The sequence below is a fragment of the Oncorhynchus mykiss genome, chromosome 17 (assembly GCF_057628025.1).
Source record: "Oncorhynchus mykiss isolate SJ-2025 chromosome 17, ASM5762802v1, whole genome shotgun sequence".
NCBI classification, from domain to species: domain Eukaryota; kingdom Metazoa; phylum Chordata; class Actinopteri; order Salmoniformes; family Salmonidae; genus Oncorhynchus; species Oncorhynchus mykiss.
Genome location: NC_143038.1, coordinates 64,720,817 through 64,742,761, shown reverse-complemented (window position 1 = coordinate 64,742,761; position 21,945 = coordinate 64,720,817). Strand labels below are relative to the sequence as shown.

Below are 21,945 nucleotides of genomic sequence, written 5' to 3'. Positions count from 1 at the left end.
GAGCCAACTTCAGGAGCGTAAGAGCCCATTTATGCTTGATCCGAAAATGTGATTGAAAGCGTTGTATGGATGGTGTGATGCAATTGCAAAGAGTCCGGAGGCATACAGAGGCCAAATTGCATTCCGTATCACATCGCTGAGCGCCTCTTAAAATGTTTAACAATGAGGAGGGCACTTATAGCTCTGGATTGACATGATTGGTTGATGGTAGGTGAGGGCGGGATGTCCTGTATAAGCACAAACTCACTTCCTTTGACAACTTCCTTCACAACAGTTCTGCGCTGCTCGGTGAAGTGCAAGAAGTATGAATGTCCTGACTTCTGCAGAGGCCGCATCACCCTAAATGCTGCACGGCCAATGCAGGCGGCAAAATGACCATGCAGCGTCTTTAACGGCCGAATCTGCGAAGCCCAGCAAGCAGAGGGCAGCGGGAGGAGGAGGGTCGGGAACAGGTTTTTTTCTTCTGGTTAGTCAATATTGATCTCTGGTTCCTTCTTTAGTACTTTGTGTGTCTTAATTTTTAATTGCAGTGCTTAAAGCATCAGACAAGCTCAGTAGCCTAGATGATTTTATTCAAACATATATGGAAAATACATGTTTTAAAATTTCGACCAATCGATTGGTCGAAAGTCGAACGACTCTCAGTCGACCAAGATTTGTTTTAGTCGGGGACAGCCCTAATATAATGGTGTGTAAAGACAGTATGGACAGTACATGAATAGAGAAGGGATCTACAGCAGTAGTTATATAGTATGATCCTTGAAAATAATTTATTTTATATGCTGATGAACCTATGTTCATAGGGCCAGTTGTTCCTGACCAGGAAAAACATCTAATCAACTCCTAAACAATAGTGTCACCTCCCCCAATCAGCATTCCCATATCTGATTATCCACGGCAAAAGCAGAAGACCCAATACCCTCCGTATAATCTGCCTGCCTCAGTCTCTCGACTTTATTAGTCCCCCAGCTCCGACCACTAAGCATTCAGCAGGCCTGCTCCTATACGAGTTCTGTGGTCGCTCAGTAGAATTTTCCACATCGTGAAGTCATCAGAAGGGGCCAGCTGGAGCTCAGAGCGTTGCATAATGAGATGGGAGCCCAGGGGGCTTTGATTGGGAGCTGCTACTGTACTGCATCATGGGGGCTATGAAGCTCTCCCAGCATCCCAATAACTAGACACTTGAAATATCTGAATGGACATAGTCTGACTCTAGACTTTACGGGGTATGAATCAATTCCCTTTTCTGAGCTCTGGGACAGTAGCAAAGGATGCATCAGCAGAAATAGCATGGCTTGATCTGAATCTAATCACACAAAGTTATTACTCTAATACATTATGGTTCATTCTGGCAGTTTCATCCCAGATCCAAGCACACACTGTACTGTAAAATATCTATGATCTGTAGATGGGTCTTCTCCAGACACTCATGGCTTGGTTTGTGTTCTGACCACATGGCTAGCAAGCCAATTGAAATCCCCACCTCCTTCAGTCTTGCTTTTACAGCCTCGCTAATTTAACAGCCGCTTGTAACCTGTCTGAAAATGTGTTCTTATTGTTTTTGAAACACGTTAGGCCAGATATAACCTACATGTGATTTTCACACTTTAGTAAATCATTTTACAATTATTTTTTCTAATCCCTTGTTCTTGAAAACATATGACTGCAAGTACGCTCACTAGTAATGTGTTATTCAAATATATAGCATGGGCATGTTATTGAACGCTTGGGAAATCCAAATATTCCCACACTCGTTCATTTCCGCTTCCTAAAGAAATGCCTGTGTTTATAATCCCCTTTATCCTTGTTTGTTTTAAGCCTAGCCAGCCATGTTCCCCATGTAACAAACTTCTGCCTGAACCTCGGAGGCTCACTGTCTGTCTGTCCATCCATCCGCCCATGTAACAAACTTCTGCCTGAACCTCGGAGGCTCACTGTCTGTCTGTCCATCCATCCGCCCATGTAACAAACTTCTGCCTGAACCTCGGAGGCTCACTGTCTGTCTGTCCATCCATCCGCCCATGTAACAAACTTCTGCCTGAACCTCGGAGGCTCACTGTCTGTCTGTCCATCCATCCGCCCATGTAACAAACTTCTGCCTGAACCTCGGAGGCTCACTGTCTGTCTGTCCATCCATCCGACCATGTAACAAACTTCTGACTGAACCTCGGAGGCTCACTGTCTGTCTGTCCATCCATCCGCCCATGTAACAAACTTCTGACTGAACCTCGGAGGATCACTGTCTGTCTGTCCATCCATCCGTCCCCCCCCCCTCTCTCTTTCTCTCTTTCTCTCTCATAGCACACAAGTAGCAGATGCCAGGGGCTAATTAGTGAAATCCTTTTGGCCTGCTGCAGACTGTCTGAATGACTCAGTCAGTCACTGCGGGTCACAACAGACAACAGACAACTCCTTGTATAAAGAAACGTATCAAGAGACTCGATCAGATTACAAAGAGATAACTAACATTCATTTTTTAAGTCTGCAGCATGCTGTCTGTGTGGGGTGTGCTGTGCAATAATTTGATTTTCAGTATCATGTCAGTGTTATTACAAATAAAAAACACCTTTTACAAAGTCATTATAATTAATTAATTGATTTTCTACTGGTTTATTCCCATAAAGTCTGATCTAATTTCAGACCTTACATTGACAGCTTAATGAAATACTAGCTACGCATCTGTGATACATCAAAACTATTGGATAAGATAGGCGTGTAGTCTTGTCTAGGTGTGTGCTCTTGTCTATTTGTTGGCACAATGTTACAATGTAAAATGCTAGTGTGTGATGTTATATATGTTATATAAACATCACCAGACAATAAATAGACAAGACTGTAGAAGAGACTTGTTCAGTCACATCATATACAGTAGCCTGGATCCCATCATATAGACTGGTTCCCATCATATAGCCTGGTTCCCGTCATATAGCCTGGTTCCCATCATATAGCCTGGTTCCCGTCATATAGCCTGGTACATGTCATATAGCCTGGTTCACGTCATATAGCCTGGTACATGTCATATAGCCTGGTTCCCGTCATATAGTCTGGTACATGTCATATAGCCTGGTTCCCGTCATATAGTCTGGTACATGTCATATAGCCTGGTTCACGTCATATAGCCTGGTTCCCGTCATATAGCCTGGTACATGTCATATAGCCTGGTTCACATCATATAGCCTGGTTCACGTCATATAGTCTGGTACATGTCATATAGCCTGGTTCATGTCATATAGCCTGGTACATGTCATATAGTCTGGTTCACGTCATATAGCCTGGTTCACGTCATATAGTCTGGGTCACGTCATATAGCCTGGTACATGTCATATAGCCTGGTACATGTCATATAGCCTGGTTCACATCATATAGCCTGGTTCACGTCATATAGTCTGGGTCACGTCATATAGTCTGGGTCACGTCATATAGCCTGGTTCACGTCATATAGCCTGGTACATGTCATATAGCCTGGTACATGTCATATAGCCTGGTACATGTCATATAGTCTGGTTCACGTCATATAGCCTGGTTCACGTCATATAGTCTGGGTCACGTCATATAGCCTGGTTCACGTCATATAGCCTGGTTCCCGTCATATAGCCTGGTACATGTCATATAGCCTGGTTCACATCATATAGCCTGGTTCACGTCATATAGTCTGGTACATGTCATATAGCCTGGTTCATGTCATATAGCCTGGTACATGTCATATAGTCTGGTTCACGTCATATAGCCTGGTTCACGTCATATAGTCTGGGTCACGTCATATAGCCTGGTACATGTCATATAGCCTGGTTCACGTCATATAGCCTGGTTCACGTCATATAGTCTGGGTCACGTCATATAGTCTGGTTCATATCAGTACATTAAGGACAGACTAGTATGTCTGCCAAATATAAAACAGAGAAACCAGAATAAAGCATGAATCAAATATGATGGGATATATATATTAGCCAATCTTTGATTATAGGCTATCATTCAGGATATTTTAGAACTTGCCCAAGTCATTCAGATAAATCTGAAAGTGTAAAAACATTGAAGACGCTATAAAAACACTCTACGTTTAGTTTAGGTACTGAGCATCAATGTTCATTCATTCTATGTTTTACTTATCTTAGTTTAATTGTATAGGCTACTGAGGATAAGCCATAGTCATATAAGGACAAACAATTATAGGAGTTATTACAACGTAGCTGTGCAGATTCGAGTGTCTGGCCAATTATAATAATATAAAAGTTTATCTTCGTCATTCAACATACCTTCTATGTCTCTTCAATGCCTTTGTAAACGCCAACATGAACTTTAACAATTGTCAAAGATTGTCTTGCGTCTTCAGCTGTCGATAGCGGAAGAACTCATATGTGACATATCCGTCAGCCTATAGGCAAGGCCGAATTCAGATTGTTGACCTATAAGATTAGTCTTGTCTACCTCAGACGCAGAGTCAGGGAAAGGAAGCTGTCGCATGGGTTTTGGAATTTGGACGAATTTCTTTGTGTAGACTTTTTTCGGCAAATCTTTGCCTCTTTCAAAAGTCTTGATTTGTTAATTTCCAGTATATTTCCCGTTGCGTTAATTTACCGTGTATCTTACAACCTGTGGTGCTTCACTTGAAAGTACTATTTTGGTTTTATTCTCAAGAGTGTTTAGTTGTCACGCATACGTTTTGAGTTCGCATTGTCAGCACACAAAAATATTGAAATATGTAAGGTATGTTGTGATTTTTATCAAATAGCAAGGACTGCGCCGAGACCAGGGAACATTCACGTTTATACAGTATCCTATTATAGGCTACCTCAATTTAGACTCAGTTCAAATAGGCTGTCATAATGTTTCCATAATAACATAACACTTTATTCTTAACTGTCCTAAAATATGCACTTTGAATACTTCAATAATCCTATATAACAAAATTAAATGATCAGTTTAATCATGAGCATTATAAAGTGATCTGATAAAGGGTCAATTATTGTTATTTTATTGCTATTGTTTTTTTTATTTAAGGTGGACGACTCACATTAGTTTATATCTGACTTTATAAACCAGTTGATCATTAGGGCTATACCCAATGATCATTGGCTATACCCCCACACATTCATTTGTTTCCCATACAAACATAACATTAAAATCCCTGGGATTTTTAGCAGGATTAGTAGGGATTGCAGTTGTCTCCTGATCCTCTCAGATAATCCTACCTGTTGTTACTACACGCCACCTGGTGGGTAGAGACAACACGATTCTGGTGTTTTTAAGATTTAAGGTGATTGTCATCACTGAACCTAAAATCCCTAGCTGTGGTTCAGACTTCAGATCATGTTTGGTTTTGTGATTTCTGTCCCAGTACGTCATCATCTCACCTGGCTGAGAGAGAACAAAAAACAGTCAACAGAGCAGTCACTCCAAATGCAGGTGTTGACTTGCCCGTGACGAGAGATTCTTCTCTGTGACTTCAGACAGGATTGTCTCATACATCAAACCATGTGTGATGTCTTACTCATCAGCCTTTGGCTACTACCTATGTCTTCTCTGGGTCTAAGGTACTGTGCTAGAGGGGTAACTACAGACCCTGGTTCGATTCCAGGCTGTATCACAACTGGCCATGATTGGGAGTCCCAAAGGACGGTGCATAATTGGCCCAATGTCGTTAGGGTTTGGCCGTGTAAGGCCGTCATTGTAAATAAGAGTTTGTTCTTAACTGACTTTCCTGGTTAATTAAAGGTTAAATAAACAATGTTATTTCAATATCCTCTCATCAGAAAGTTTGATTAGTGACTGGGAATGCTTCTTAAAATTAGGAAAACAATACAGTGATGTACTCTTTAACAATAGGGAACATATTATTGCAGGTCTAAGCTATGATGGTTCTTATTCACACAAAAGCATACACCCAGTGAATTGTATGAACTAAACTTTTCCCCAACCTCGTTTATCTCAAGAACCTCTGTTGCCTTATGCAATACACTATATTTGCCAGTAGAGAGCAGTGTTGTGTTATTCAAGCCAAGCCAACGAATGGTCTTCATGCAAATTGGGGCTCTTCCATAGAACCCTGTAGGCTTTTCCACCTATCACCAGTAAACACAAGTTACAGTACTACATTTTTGGGGGGGATAACCACAGGACACTAAAGTCAAAGCAATGCTCACCCTTTTAAAGTATATAACATAGTTATATGTATATATACAGGTGAAGTCGAAAGTTTACATACACGTTGGTTGAAGTCATTAAAACTCGTTTTTCAACCACTCCAAAAATTTCTTGCTAACAAACTATAGTTTTGGCAAGTCGGTTAGGACATCTACTTTGTGCATGACACAAGTAATTTTTCCAACAATTGTTTACAGACAGGTTATTTAATTTATAATTCACTGTATCACAATTCCAGTGGGTCAGAAGTTTACATACACTAAGTTGACTGTGCCTTTAAACAGCTTGGAAATTCCAGGAAATTATGTCATGGCTTTAGAAGCTTCTGATAGGCCAATTGACATAATTTGAGTCAATTGGGGGTGTACCTGTGGATGTATTTCAAGGCCTACCTTCAAACCCAGTGCCTCTTTGCTTGACATCATGGGAAAATCAAAATAAATCAGCCAAGACCTCAGAAAATAAATTGTAGACCTCCACAAGTCTGGTTCATACTTGGGAGCAATTTCCAAACGCCTGAAGGTACCATGTTCATCTGTACAGACAACAGTACGCAAGTATAAACAGCATGGGACCATGCAGCTGTCATACCGCCCAGGAAGGAGACGCGTTCTGTCTCCTAGAGATGAACGTACTTTGGTGCGAAAAGTGCAAATCAATCCCAGAACAACAGCAAAGAACCTTGTGAAGTGCTGGAGGAAACAGGTACAAAAGTATCTATATCCACAGTAAAACGAGTCCTATATTGACATAACCTGAAAGGCCGCTCAGCAAGGAAGAAGCCATTGCTCCAAAACCGCCATAAAAAAGCCAGACTACGGTTTACAACTGCACATGGGGACAAAGATCGTACTTGTTGGAGAAATGTCCTCTGGTCTGATGAAACAAAAATAGAACTGTTTGGCCACAATGACCATCGTTTTTGGAGGAAAAAGGGGGAGGCTTGCAAGCCAAAGAGCACCATCCCAACCGTGAAGCACGGGGGTGGCAGCATCATGTTATGGGGGTGCTTTGCTTTGCCCTGGACAATTGTAAGTGTTGTTATTGTGAAGTGGAAAAGTCTAGGAGTAAAAACGGCTCAGCCACGAAGTGGTAGGCCACACAAGCTTACAGAACGGGACCGGCGAGTGGTGAAGCACGTAGAGCGTAAAAATCGTCTGTCCTCGGTTGCAACACTCACTACCAAGTTCCAAACTGCCTCTGGAAGCAACATGTAATGAAAGCTGAGTGGCCGAGCAGCCACTCAGCCTAAGATCACCATGTGCAATGCCAAGCGTCAGCTGGAGTAGTGTAAAGCTTCTCCACCATTGGACTCTGGAGCAGTGCAAATGTGTTGTCTGGAGTGATGAATCAGGGTTTGCCATCTGGCAGTCCAACGGACGAATCCGGGTTTTGCAGATGCCAGGAGAACGCTACCAGCCCCAATGCATAAGACCAACTGTAAAGTTTGGTGGAGGACGAATAATAGTCTGGGGCTGTTTTTAATGGTTTTGGGATAGGCCCCTTATTTCTAGTGAAGGGAAATCTTAACGCTACAGCATACAATGACATTCTAGATGATTCTGTCCTTCCAACTTTGTGGCAACAGTTTAGGGAAGGCCCTTTCAGCAGGACAATGCCCCCATGTACAAAGCAAGGTTTGTCGAGATCGGTGTGGAAGAACTAAGCAAGTCCCCTCATCTAGTGGAAAGCCTTCCCAGAAGAGTGGAGGCTGTTATAGCAGCAAAGGGGTGACCAACTCCATATTAATGTCCATGATTTTGGAATGAGATGTTCAATGAGCAGGAGTCCACATACTTTTGTTCATGTAGTGTAGATAGCCAATGATACCATCATTCCAATGAAATCCTCCCAAAAAGTTTTACATTACCTGCCACAATACTGAATAAACAACGTGGAATGTAACTTGAAGGTTAGGCACAAGGCAAGATATTCCAACTAAAAAGCTCTGTTAGAATTGTGTGGTGTCAGCATCGCATAGCTGTTCTCTTTTCTCTTCTTCTTTCATTTGAAACTCTGAAACTTTTCTTCCCCTCTACTTATTTACACTGACGTTATTGCTGAGAGAGGCGTTTTCATGCTCGTAAACATCTTCCTCAAGGTGTGCTGGCTGGCTTTCAGTCAAATACAGAAGCTAACTTTACGTAGAACGTTGACTGTGGATTCCAGTTGTCAGATTTAGCTGAAAATAAGATTGGGCTCCAATGATATTTGAGGTCACACTTTGTCTTGGACCCTCAAGCTTGGATGAACAAATGTATTTGGTATGCATGGACAAAACGTAATGAATGTACAATCGACTAGACTAAATAAATTAGTTAATGGCAATTACACGGTAACAGCATGATGCTGAGACTCACTTTTTCACTTTAAAATGTATCCCAAGCAAAAACCATTTATTGCAAAGTTGAACAAACCATACACCTACAGTTGAAGTCGGACATTTACATACACCTTAGCCAAATCCACTTAAAATCAGTTTTTCACAATTACTGACATTTAATCCTCGTACAAATTCCCTGTCTTAGGTCAGTTAGATGACCACTTTATATTAAGAATGTGAAATGTCAGAATAATAGTAGATAGAATGATTTATTTCAGCTTTAATTTCTTTCATCACATTCCCAGTTTACATAAACTCAATTAGTATTTGGTAGCATTGCCTTTGAATTGTTTAACTTGGGTCAAATGTTTCGGGTAGCCTTCCACAAGCTTCCACAATACGTTGGGTGAATTTTGGCCCATTCCTCCTGACAGAGCTGGTGTAACTGAGTCAGGTTTGTAGGCCTCCTTGCTCGCACACACTTTTTCAGTTCTGCCCACAAATTTTCTATAGGATTGAGGTCAGGGCTTTTTGATGGCCACTCCAATACCTTGACTTTGTTGTCCTGAAAGGCACAGTCAACTTAGTGTATGTAAACTTCTGAAACAGTGAATTATAAGTAAAATAATCTGTCTGTAAACAATTGTTGGAAAAATTACTTGTGTCATGACCAAAGTAGATGTCCTAACTGACTTGCCAAACTATAGTTTGTTGACAAGAAATTTGTGGAGTGGTTGAAGAATGAGTTTAATGACTCCAACCGAAGTGTATGTAAACTTCCGACTTCAACTGTATTTGTATATGTCTTCGTTTAGGGGCAGAACGACAGATTTGTACCTTGTCAGCTCGGGGATTCAACCTAGCAACCTTTCGGTTACTGGCCCAACACTCGAATCATTAGTCTAACAGCGCCACATTTAAAAAAAAAAAGTTGCACCACAAAAGGACATAGAACTACATATGGTGCTATGCAAATTGAGCTCCATCGGATCCGTTGCTCCACTGTGTAGACTGTGTGGAGACCTTAGCTTTCATTTGACACCAAATTTGATATGTTCCTACAAACTTTGCATGTTGGTGCTCAGGTCCTTTCACATGTAAATGGCCTTAATGGAATGGCTGGTCCTTACACTGTCATCAGTATGATACGACCTTGAATCAGAATAAGGCTAAAATACACATAGCCCCTTGATAATTCTATAAATACATTTTAATATCACACTCCAGAAGGTCAAGTGACTCTGGATGAGAACCAGCATTCCACACAGGAATGATCTCCCTCCTCTCTCTTTCACCTCTGCATTCCACACAGGAATGATCTCCCTCCTCTCTTTCACCTCTACATTCCACACAGGAACGATCTCCCTCCTCTCTCTTTCACCTCTGCATTCCACACAGGAATGATCTCCCTCCTCTCTCTTTCACCTCTGCATTCCGCACAGGAATGATCTCACTCCTCTCTCTTTCACCTCTGCATTCCACACAGGAATGATCTCACTCCTCTCTCTTTCACCTCTGCATTCCGCACAGGAATGATCTCACTCCTCTCTCTTTCACCTCTGCATTCCACACAGGAATGATCTCACTCCTCTCTCTTTCACCTCTACATTCCACACAGGAATGATCTCCCCCCTCTCTCTTTCACCTCTGCATTCCACACAGGAATGATCTCCCTCCTCTCTCTTTCACCTCTGCATTCCGCACAGGAATGATCTCACTCCTCTCTCTTTCACCTCTGCATTCCACACAGGAATGATCTCACTCCTCTCTCTTTCACCTCTGCATTCCACACAGGAATGATCTCTCTTTCACCTCTGCATTCCACACAGGAATGATCTCCCTCCTCTCTCTTTCACCTCTCCATTCCGCACAGGAATGATCTCACTCCTCTCTCTTTCACCTCTGCATTCCACACAGGAATGATCTCACTCCTCTCTCTTTCACCTCTGCATTCCGCACAGGAATGATCTCCCTCCTCTCTCTTTCACCTCTCCATTCCGCACAGGAATGATCTCACTCCTCTCTCTTTCACCTCTGCATTCCACACAGGAATGATCTCACTCCTCTCTCTTTCACATCTGCATTCCACACAGGAATGATCTCCCTCCTCTCTCTTTCACCTCTGCATTCCACACAGGAATGATCTCACTCCTCTCTCTTTCACCTCTGCATTCCACACAGGAATGATCTCTCTTTCACCTCTGCATTCCACACAGGAATGATCTCACTCCTCTCTCTTTCACCTCTGCATTCCAAACAGGAATGATCTCACTCCTCTCTCTTTCACCTCTGCATTCCACACAGGAATGATCTCACTCCTCTCTCTTTCACATCTGCATTCCACACAGGAATGATCTCCCTCCTCTCTCTTTCACCTCTGCATTCCGCACAGGAATGATCTCCCTCCTCTCTCTTTCACCTCTGCATTCCACACAGGAATGATCTCCCTCCTCTCTTTCACCTCTACATTCCACACAGGAACGATCTCCCTCCTCTCTCTTTCACCTCTGCATTCCGCACAGGAACGATCTCACTCCTCTCTCTTTCACCTCTGCATTCCGCACAGGAATGATCTCACTCCTCTCTCTTTCACCTCTGCATTCCACACAGGAATGATCTCCCTCCTCTCTTTCACCTCTGCATTCCACACAGGAATGATCTCCCTCCTCTCTCTTTCACCTCTGCATTCCACACAGGAATTATCTCCCTTCTCTCTTCCACCTCTGCATTCCACACAGGAATTATCTCCCTCCTCTCTTCCACCTCTGCATTCCACACAGGAATGATCTCCCTCCTCTCTCTTTCACCTCTGCATTCCACACAGGAATGATCTCACTCCTCTCTCTTTCACCTCTGCATTCCACACATGAATTATCTCCCTCCTCTCTTCCACCTCTGCATTCCACACAGGAATTATCTCCCTCCTCTCTTCCACCTCTGCATTCCACACAGGAATGATCTCCCTCCTCTCTCTTTCACCTCTGCATTCCACACAGGAATGATCTCCCTCCTCTCTCTTTCACCTCTGCATTCCACACAGGAATGATCTCACTCCTTTCTCTTTCACCTCTGCATTCCACACATGAATTATCTCCCTCCTCTCTTCCACCTCTGCATTCCACACAGGAATGATCTCACTCCTCTCTGTTCTACCTCTGCGTTACCCTACTTATTAAAATAGTGCATTCTTCCTAACGCTTAAATTAATTTTTCATATCCATTTCACACCTGGTGCTCCAGTCAAAACCCAATGACACTCACACACATTCACTCACACACACACAGTGCAGGCAGTGCTGATCAGAGGAGCGGAGGTGAAAGGCTGTAAATATTGCATCAGCGTCTTGGCGGGATCCGTCGCCAATCTAAGACCTAATCTGCGGCTGTTATCGGCATCTGTTGCTTGGCACCCAGATATGTAGGGTATCTTTCACTCTGTCTGTCTGACTCCCCGTAAAGAGGACATAACGGCGTAGGACGATGTAACCCTTCAGCAACCCCTCCTGAGTCACACTTAGACAGCTACACCTCCAACCACGCACCAGCAGGGTCTTTTACCATACCAGACTGCTTGAAGAAAGTGATTCTGGGTTATTGATTTGTTTCAGCTGTACAGTCACGTGATGTGTAAATTGCCTCGCCGCTTGGCCTTTGAGAGTGACAGTGCTTTTTTTGTATACGTCTTGAGGGCTTATTTATCACGGGTGTCAGTGTGTCACTGCAAACAAGGAGCAAGTACTGCCAATCTATTTTTTTCACCTATCATTTAAATATACTGTAAAATAATAATAATAGTAATAATTTAACCTTTATTTAACTTGGCAAGTCAACAAATTCTTAAAACACTGTAATAGTTACAGTTGAAGTCGGAAGTTTACATACACTTAGGTTGGAGTCATTCAAACTTATTTTTCAACCACTACACAAATTTCTTGTTAACAAACTATAGTTTTGGCAAGTCGCTTAGGACATCTACTTTGTGCTTGACACAAGTAATTTTTCCAACAATTGTTTACAGACAGATTATTCACTGTATCACAGTTCCAGTGGGTCAGAAGTTGACATACACTAAGTTGACTGTGCCTTTAAACAGCTTGGAAAATTCCAGAAAATTATGTCATGGCTTTCGAAGCTTCTGATAGGCTAATTGACATCATTTGAGTCAATTGGAGGTGTACCTGTGGATGTATTTCCAGGCCTACCTTCTAACTCAAGCATCTTTGCATGACATCATGGGAAAATCAAAAGAAATCAGCCAAGACCTCAGAAAAAAATTGTAGACCTCCACAAGTCTGGTTCATCCTTGGGAGCAATTTCCAAAGGCCTGAAGGTACAACGTTCATCTGTACAAACAACAGTATGCAAGTATAAACACCATGGGACCACGCAGCCGTCATACCACTCAGGAAGGAGACATATTCTGTCTCCTCGCGATGAATGTACTTTTGTGAGAAAAGTGCAAATCAATCCCAAAACAACAGCAAAGGACCCTGTGAAGATGCTGGAGGAAACATGTATAAAAGTCTCTATATCCACAGTAAAATGAGTTCTATATAGACACAACCTGAAAGGCCGCTCAGCAAGGAAGAAGCCACTGCTCCAAAACCGCCATACAAAAGCCAGACTACGGTTTGCAACTGCACATGGGGACAAAGATCGTACTTTTTGGAGAAATGTCCTCTGGTCTGATGAAACAAAAAATAGACCTGTTTGGCCATAATGACCATTGTTATGTTTGGAGGAAAAGGGGGGAGGCTTGCAAGCCCAAGAACACTATCCCAACCATGAAGCACGGGGGTGGCAGCATCATGTTGTGGGGGTGCTTTGCTGCAGGAGGGACTGGTGTACATCACAAAATAGATGGCATCATGAGGGAGGACAATTATGTGGATATATTGAAGCAACATCTCAAGACATCAGTCAGGATGTTAAAGCTGGTTCGCTAATGGGTCTTCCAAATGGGGACAATGACCCCAAGCACACTTTCAAAGTTGTGGCAAAATGGCTTAAGGACAACAAAGTCAAGGTAATGGAGTGGCCATCACAAAGCCCTGACCTCAATCCTATAGAAAATTTGTCAGCAGAACTGAAAAAGTGTGTGCGAGCAAGGAGACCTACAAACCTGACTCAGTTACACCAGCTCTGTCAGGAGGAATGGGCCAAAATTCACCCAACTTATTGTGGGAAGCTTGTGGAAGGCTACCCAAAATGTTTGACCCAAGTTAAACAACTTAATGGCAATGCTACCACATACTGATTGAGTGGTTGTAAACTTCTGACCCACTGGGAATGTGATGAAAGAAATTAAAGCTGAAATAAATAATTCTCTCTACTATTATTCTGACATTTCACATTCTTAAAATAAAGTGGTGATCCTAACTGACCTAACACAATGATTTTTTTACAAGGATTAAATGTCAGGAATTGTGAAAAACTGAGTTTAAATGTATTTTGCTAAGGTGTATGTAAACATCCGACTTCAACTGTATTATACTGTATACAGGTAATACCAAAATATATTTTTTTATCTATTACAAAATGACGCGAGCAACAAAACACTTACGAAAGTGTCCTCACTACTGTTACAGAGTAGTGTGAACAAGAATGTTGAACAAGTAGAGTTGGAGCTGAAACTACTGTCCAGTTCTAAATCCACATTAGGCATAGCTGACACTTCCAACAAAAACAAACAAACATTAAATCATGATGTTTTAAGAAAGCTATGTCAAATGGAGCCCTTGAGTGCTGTAATTATATTTGTAGACACCTGGGTTGACATTTGGGCTGGCATATGGCTCTGTTCAACCATTTGAAAAAGGTGTTTTTCCTGGCCTACTCAAATAAACCTGCCCTATAAATTGGATGTTGTCTGCTGCTACCTGTAATAATGGCTGGCAAGGAACAAACATGCCGGGGTGAAACCAGTGAACAGAGGGAAGGGAGATTTATATTAGTTGGATAATACTTTTTTGTCTCTGCACAGCTGTGCCATGGTGGAGTGTGTGATTTTACCTCAAACTCCTCAAAACCTTTCAAGGCGCTAAATTAAGTCAGGGATTTTTGGACAGCCTGCAGGAATGGAGTAGACTACAGCAGCACAGCTGGTGTGATATGCTCAGAATTTGTGGATCATGGGTCATGTCTAGGTTTAGGGCAAACAGTCAAGTAGAGGATGATGCACAATAGGCAGTGTTGGTAAGATGGGTGATATGTTTATCATAGCTGAGAGAATAACTTTAGTCTAGTGACAGTGTGTAACACTGCAGCAACACCATGCTGCTGTAACACCATGCTGCTGTAAAATAAAATTACACCATTACAAGCTGGTGATGGACATACAAATGTACACAGAGAATCCCAAATTGAGGCGACATTCAACTAAATCCACCATATCAATGTTTGCGAAATACTGCCCATGCAAGCACACTTGTTATTTTGAAAACAGGAAGCATTCACCTGTGAGCAGAATCTCGTAGAAGTTGGTTTTAATACTAACCCCAAACAGTCTGCGATTGAATTTGACCATGGGGAAAAGAGCTACTGTGTAAATACTGCAATGCGGTTTAGATGAAATGGAAACCCTGAGGTTCAGGTCTTCCCCAGCAGTACTCAAAATCAGTGGAGGCTGATAATAACATCTGTAATGGAGCAAATGACATCAAATACAGTTTTATTTAACTAGGCAAGTCAGTTTTAAGAACAAATTATTATTTACAATGATGGCTTAGGAACAGTGCCTTGTTCAGGGGAAAAAATACAGATTTTTACCTTGTCTTTTTTTTTACCTTACCTTTTTTACCTTACCTTTTTCACCTTACCTTTTTTACCTTACCTTTTTCACCTTACCTTTTTTACTTGACCTTTTTCACCTTACCTTTTTCACCTTACCTTTTTCACCTTACCTTTTTTACTTTACCTTTTTCACCTTACCTTTTTCACCTTACCTTTTTTACCTTACCTTTTTTACCTTACCTTTTTCACCTTAACTTTTTTACCTTACCTTTTTTACCTTACCTTTTTCACCTTACCTTTTTTACCTTACCTTTTTTACCTTACCCTTTTTACCTTACCTTTTTTACCTTACCTTTTCACCTTACCTTTTTTACCTTTTACCTGCCGCCCCATGTATTTGATGCCATTCCACTCATTCCACTCCAGTCATTAACATCAGCCCGTCCTCCCCAATTAAGGTGCAACCAACCTCCTGTGCTCAAAGTACCATCTCAGTAACACTGTCTGGGTAAACAATGAGAGAAACCCAGCTAACAATTCTAGGGAGAGAGAACCTTTTTTGTAATGTTACCCGCAATGGTCCCCTAATGTTTGAGTGTCCCGTTTTTCATTAGTTAGTGGAACAATCCATGTCAGCAAAAAACCTTCTGAGAACCTTTTCAGCATGTTTTGGTGGAATATTCTCCAAACTCACAGAAAACTGGACACATGAATGTTTTTGCCATGTTCCCATGAGACGTGTCTAGAACTTTCCTATCTTATGTTCTGTGAACATCGCAATCATGTTCTGTGTATGTTTGGTGGGACGTTGATGGAATATTCTCCTTACCCACAGAAAACTGGACGCCTGAATGTTCTTGTAACGTGCTCAAGAAACGTGTCTAGAACATGAATATCTTAAGTTCTGAGAACATGTAACCACGTTAGGGGTAAGCTCTATTTTGCATTAAGAGAACGGTCTTTTGGAAAGATTCCTTGTACATCACAGAAACATTTCTATGAAGACTTTAGTTAATGACCTAACGCGACTCTAAAGGGAACATTCTCAATAGTTGTGAGAACATTTGTTGTTAGCTGGGAAGCCCTGTCCACACAGACCAACATGGCGAGACAGCCAGGCAAATGGCTCTGCTAAGTACCAGATTATGAATGGTAATTTAATCACATAGAGTCCTTTCAAATGGCTCATTTCTGGTGGCTGCTCCACTTTTCCACGTATGTAGTGTCAAATGTAATGATAGATATCAGGGGAGAAAAATGTTACATTCCATTTTATTCAGACGCCTCAACTTTGCCTGATAAGAAACTGTGCTGGACACCAAAGGGGTTGATATGTACAGAGAGTTAGTGTAATAAAAACAAAGGCTGAAGGTTTGACATGCCAGACTCGTTGCATTGAAATACTGTATCTATCAGTTGAAACAATATATAACCATCATACACAGACACTTAGAGAGAGTATATTTACTATTATTGACAAGTTGCAGCCTAACTGTAAATTATAAATCAGATATATTCCCACATTAGTCCCTAGGGACTAATGTGGGAATAGCAGCACATACAATATAGCAAAATCCTATTACAAAAGACATAAACAAAACATTTTCATGGGTCTGAGGGGACCCATGCTTCCCGCTGAGTAAAAGCACATTTCGATTCTGTGTGTCGGTGAAACAGACTATTTTGTCTGAGAAGCCAATTTTATACCTTTAACTTTTAGTGCTATTCATTCAGTAGAATAGGTTTTACATTTTATTATTGAATCATTTGTGACCCTAGAACTGTTTTTTTTTGTCATGATGGTGGTAGTAATCTGAGGACATGTTGAAGCAGCAGTTTAAACTCTCTTCCTAGAGAATGAAATGAGTGGCTGTTTGGGTTAAACGATGATGTTTCTTTCGCTATTCAGACAGAAAATGTTGCTCCTGCAGGTTCCCTGAACATCCAAATTAGTTTGCCATTAAACACTCCCCATGTATGTCATCTACAAGGTTGATGCACAAGGCAGAGGCTGTGGAAACAGTTTGACTGCCAGGGAGCACGTTCAAAAAGGAGATCTCTTTTCTCTACAAAGGATGTTTGGCTCATTGAAAACCAATGACCTTCCCTTGATTCCTTTTATATAGCCTACAGGATGTAAGCTGCTGCTGCTGCTGCTTTAATGTGTAAGTCAACAAGTATCCAAAATTAATGAGTCCCTTCAAACATGACAGTTTGCTGAACCTAATGATGACTGCATCTCTTTTGTAATTGAGGCTCTGCATGGCATTCATATATTACCCCGGCAACAATGGTAGTTAATACAGAAAGGGACTGTCTCACTCGTTCTAATACACACACATGCACACTCACACATGCACGTGCATACAACGTACACACACACTGCCTGGTCCCTCTTACCTATGGTAGAATAATAGTTTGTGTAGGACAGTATAGATCAACGTATGTCAAAATGTATGTTCCTATTAATCTGTCACTTCATTACAATTCTGTATCGAAAAGTACAAAATAATAATCGACTTGTCACATATGGACAAACAGAATTCCCCTTTCTCCATCAGTCCATATATTCAGACATTTGTAAACCTTTAGATTGTCTAACAAAGTAAAGAATGTGGATCCAGATAGATATGTACAGTGCCTTGCGAAAGTATTCGGCCCCCTTGAACTTTGCGACCTTTTGCCACATTTCAGGCTTCAAACATAAAGATATAAAACTGTATTTTTTTGTGAAGAATCAACAACAAGTGGGACACAATCATGAAGTGGAACGACATTTATTGGATATTTCAAACTTTTTTAACAAATCAAAAACTGAAAAATTGGGCGTGCAAATTTATTCAGCCCCTTTACTTTCAGTGCAGCAAACTCTCTCCAGAAGTTCAGTGAGGATCTCTGAATGATCCAATGTTGACCTAAATGACTAATGATGACAAATACAATCCACCTGTGTGTAATCAAGTCTCCGTATAAATGCACCTGCACTGTGATAGTCTCAGAGGTCCGTTAAAAGCGCAGAGAGCATCATGAAGAACAAGGAACACACCAGGCAGGTCCGAGATACTGTTGTGAAGAAGTTTAAAGCCGGATTTGGATACAAAAAGATTTCCCAAGCTTTAAACATCCCAAGGAGCACTGTGCAAGCGATAATATTGAAATGGAAGGAGTATCAGACCACTGCAAATCTACCAAGACCTGGCCGTCCCTCTAAACTTTCAGCTCATACAAGGAGAAGACTGATCAGAGATGCAGCCAAGAGGCCCATGATCACTCTGGATGAACTGCAGAGATCTACAGCTGAGGTGGGAGACTCTGTTCATAGGACAACAATCAGTCGTATATTGCACAAATCTGGCTTTTATGGAAGAGTGGCAAGAAGAAAGCCATTTCTTAAAGATATCCATAAAAAGTGTTGTTTAAAGTTTGCCACAATCCACCTGGGAGACACACCAAACATGTGGAAGAAGGTGCTCTGGTCAGATGAAACCAAAATTGAACTTTTTGGCAACAATGCAAAACGTTATGTTTGGCGTAAAAGCAACACAGCTCATCACCCTGAACACACCATCCCCACTGTCAAACATGGTGGTGGCAGCATCATGGTTTGGGCCTGCTTTTCTTCAGCAGGGACAGGGAAGATGGTTAAAATTGATGGGAAGATGGATGGAGCCATATACAGGACCATTCTGGAAGAAAACCTGATGGAGTTTGCAAAAGACCTAAGACTGGGACTGGGACGGAGATTTGTCTTCCAACAAGACAATGATCCAAAACATAAAGCAAAATCTACAATGGAATGGTTCAACATATCCAGGTGTTAGAATGGCCAAGTCAAAGTCCAGACCTGAATCCAATCTAGAATCTGTGGAGCTCGAGCTGTTTTGCAAGGAGGAATGGGGAAAAAAATGTCAGTCTCTCGATGTGCAAAACTGATAGAGACATACCCCAAGCGACTTACAGCTGTAATCGCAGCAAAAGGTGGCGCTACAAAGTATTCAATTAAAGGGGCTGAATAATTTTGCACGCCCAATTTTTCAGTTTTTGATTTGTTAAAAAAGTTTGAAATATCCAATAAATGTCGTTCCACTTCATGATTGTGTCCCACTTGTTGTTGATTCTTCACAAAAAAATACAGTTTTATATCTTTATGTTTGAAGCCTGAAATGTGGCAAAAGGTCGCAAAGTTCAAGGGGGCCGAATACTTTCGCAAGGCACTGTAAATAGAGATTAGATAGTAGAGTTATCTACTGTAATTACAATATTTCACTCCAGGCTTGTCTGCAGATGGTCTTTGCGCTTCAAATCAGCATGCTTCTGGCTTTTAGAATCTAATTTCCTGTTAAAACATCTGGAAGCTAGCGGCTCCTCATCTCAAAATACATTTTGGTACTCAGACAGTTCAAGTAAACATTGGCCAATGCATAGGGCAATATCTTTTCAAGTACCTCTATTTGTAACTCACATGGGCTGCTAATAAGATTCATGAAATGCATTTCTTCAACATCACTGGCCTTGCCTCTACTCTCACTTCTGTAAGTCACTCATAAGTACCCCTGGCAATTTCAACTTTGAAGACTGGCATACAGAGATTCCCATCTTATCTCCCTTGACCAGATTTGCCAAATGTCAACTGCAGTAATCCTGAAGTAGAAAAAATGAAAGAAAGTGCAGCTGTCACAGCGGTAAAGATCCAAGACACTAGGGCTGAGGGTTCACATGTTACTATTGATATTACCATAGGTCATCCCTCAAGTTCATGGTAGGATCAGATAACTTTATGGTATAAAATGAATGGCCATTTGGGGTGTCTTACTAAAAGCATGTCACTATAAGAGTTGTCCAAGTATCATTGTGTAATTGTTTCAGCTGTAGCCTACTTTCGTTTCTTTGTTTTGTTTTCACCTGAGGCATATCATTTTAGCATTTTAAAACCCCGTTTTAAAACTAGCTCGCTTGCTCCTTTACCAGAAGGATGCTTGATGTTGGATTGCTGGCCAGGCTATAGGATACTGTGTTACCTGAGTGCTCTTTTAGCAGAAGGATGCTTGATGTTGGGTTGCTGGCCAGGCTATAGGATACTGTGTTACCTGAGTGCTCTTTTAGCAGAAGGATGCTTGATGTTGGGTTGCTGGCCAGGCTATAGGATACTGTGTTACCTGAGTGCTCTTTTAGCAGAAGGATGCTTGATGTTGGGTTGCTGGCCAGGCTATAGGATACTGTGTTACCTGAGTGCTCCTTTAGCAGAAGGATGCTTGATGTTGGGTTGCTGGCCAGGCTATAGGATACTGTGTTACCTGAGTGCTCCTTTAGCAGAAGGATGCTTGATGTTGGGTTGCTGGCCAGGCTATAGGATACTGTGTTACCTGAGTGCTCTTTTAGCAGAAGGATGCTTGATGTTGGGTTGCTGGCCAGGCTATAGGATACTGTGTTACCTGAGTGCTCCTTTAGCAGAAGGATGCATGATGTTGGGTTGCTGGCCAGGCTATAGGATACTGTGTTACCTGAGTGCTCCTTTAGCAGAAGGATGCTTGATGTTGGGTTGCTGGCCAGGCTATAGGATACTGTGTTACCTGAGTGCTCCTTTAGCAGAAGGATGCTTGATGTTGGGTTGCTGGCCAGGCTATAGGATACTGTGTTACCTGAGTGCTCCTTTAGCAGAAGGATGCTTGATGTTGGGTTGCTGGCCAGGCTATAGGATACTGTGTTACCTGAGTGCTCTTTTAGCAGAAGGATGCTTGATGTTGGGTTGCTGGCCAGGCTATAGGATACTGTGTTACCTGAGTGCTCTTTTAGCAGAAGGATGCTTGATGTTGGGTTGCTGGCCAGGCTATAGGATATTGTGTTACCTGAGTGCTCAGTTAGCAGAAGGATGCTTGATGTTGGGTTGCTGGCCAGGCTATAGGATACTGTGTTACCTGAGTGCTCCTTTAGCAGAAGGATGCTTGATGTTGGGTTGCTGGCCAGGCTATAGGATACTGTGTTACCTGAGTGCTCTTTTAGCAGAAGGATGCTTGATGTTGGGTTGCTGGCCAGGCTATAGGATACTGTGTTACCTGAGTGCTCTTTTAGCAGAAGGATGCTTGATGTTGGGTTGCTGGCCAGGCTATAGGATACTGTGTTACCTGAGGCATGTGGTCGGTGACACTTCACTTCTTGAAAGTCCAATATCTTGAAAACTCGACTGCTGACATGCAAAACATTTTGGGACTGTGTCAACAGTGGACTAATGAAAAAAATAGTTTTTGAGTGGATTTTCAATTTAAGTGACGTATGTCTGTGGCTGTGTGAAGCCTGGTCTTTACCAGGTGGCCGCACATTATGTAAAGGGTACAGCATCAGACTGACCGTCGGGCTCTCTCTCTCTCTCTCTCTTATTAAATCAGTGCTCTGTAATTGCCTCCATAACCTTTACTATAATCCCATTAAACAAAGTTGCACAAGCACCTGAATGTCTCCTTTGTTATGTGTTACATGTTGAGGTCCATGACTGGCATGGCTGCTGGCTAGGTGCTGACTGGCTGGCTGGATGGCTGGCTAGCTGCTGACTGACTGGCTGGCTGGCTGGCTGGATGGATGGATGGATGGCTGGATGGCTGGCTAGCTGCTGACTGGCTGGTTGGCTGGCTGCTGAGGGCCTTGACCACTGTCTGTCTAGACACCATTATTCTGTCCTTATTCGCTGGTCATCATCAATCCTCTCACCTGTGACCAATTTTTCCACCACTTTTATCATTTCACACCAGATTGAG

General features: G+C 42.0%; 1 protein-coding gene across 1 annotated transcript in view; it reads right to left on the bottom strand.

Moving 5' to 3' along the window:
• The window catches only part of LOC110494691 (CTTNBP2 N-terminal-like protein), a 32,870-nt gene extending 28,273 nt beyond the window's left edge, over positions 1-4,597 (bottom strand). Inside the window, exon 1 of the mRNA XM_021569985.3 lies at positions 4,254-4,597. The gene's annotated coding sequence lies outside the window, so the exon portion shown is untranslated. The remainder of the gene's footprint in view (positions 1-4,253) is intronic.
• Between the last annotated feature and the right edge of the window lie 17,348 nt (positions 4,598-21,945).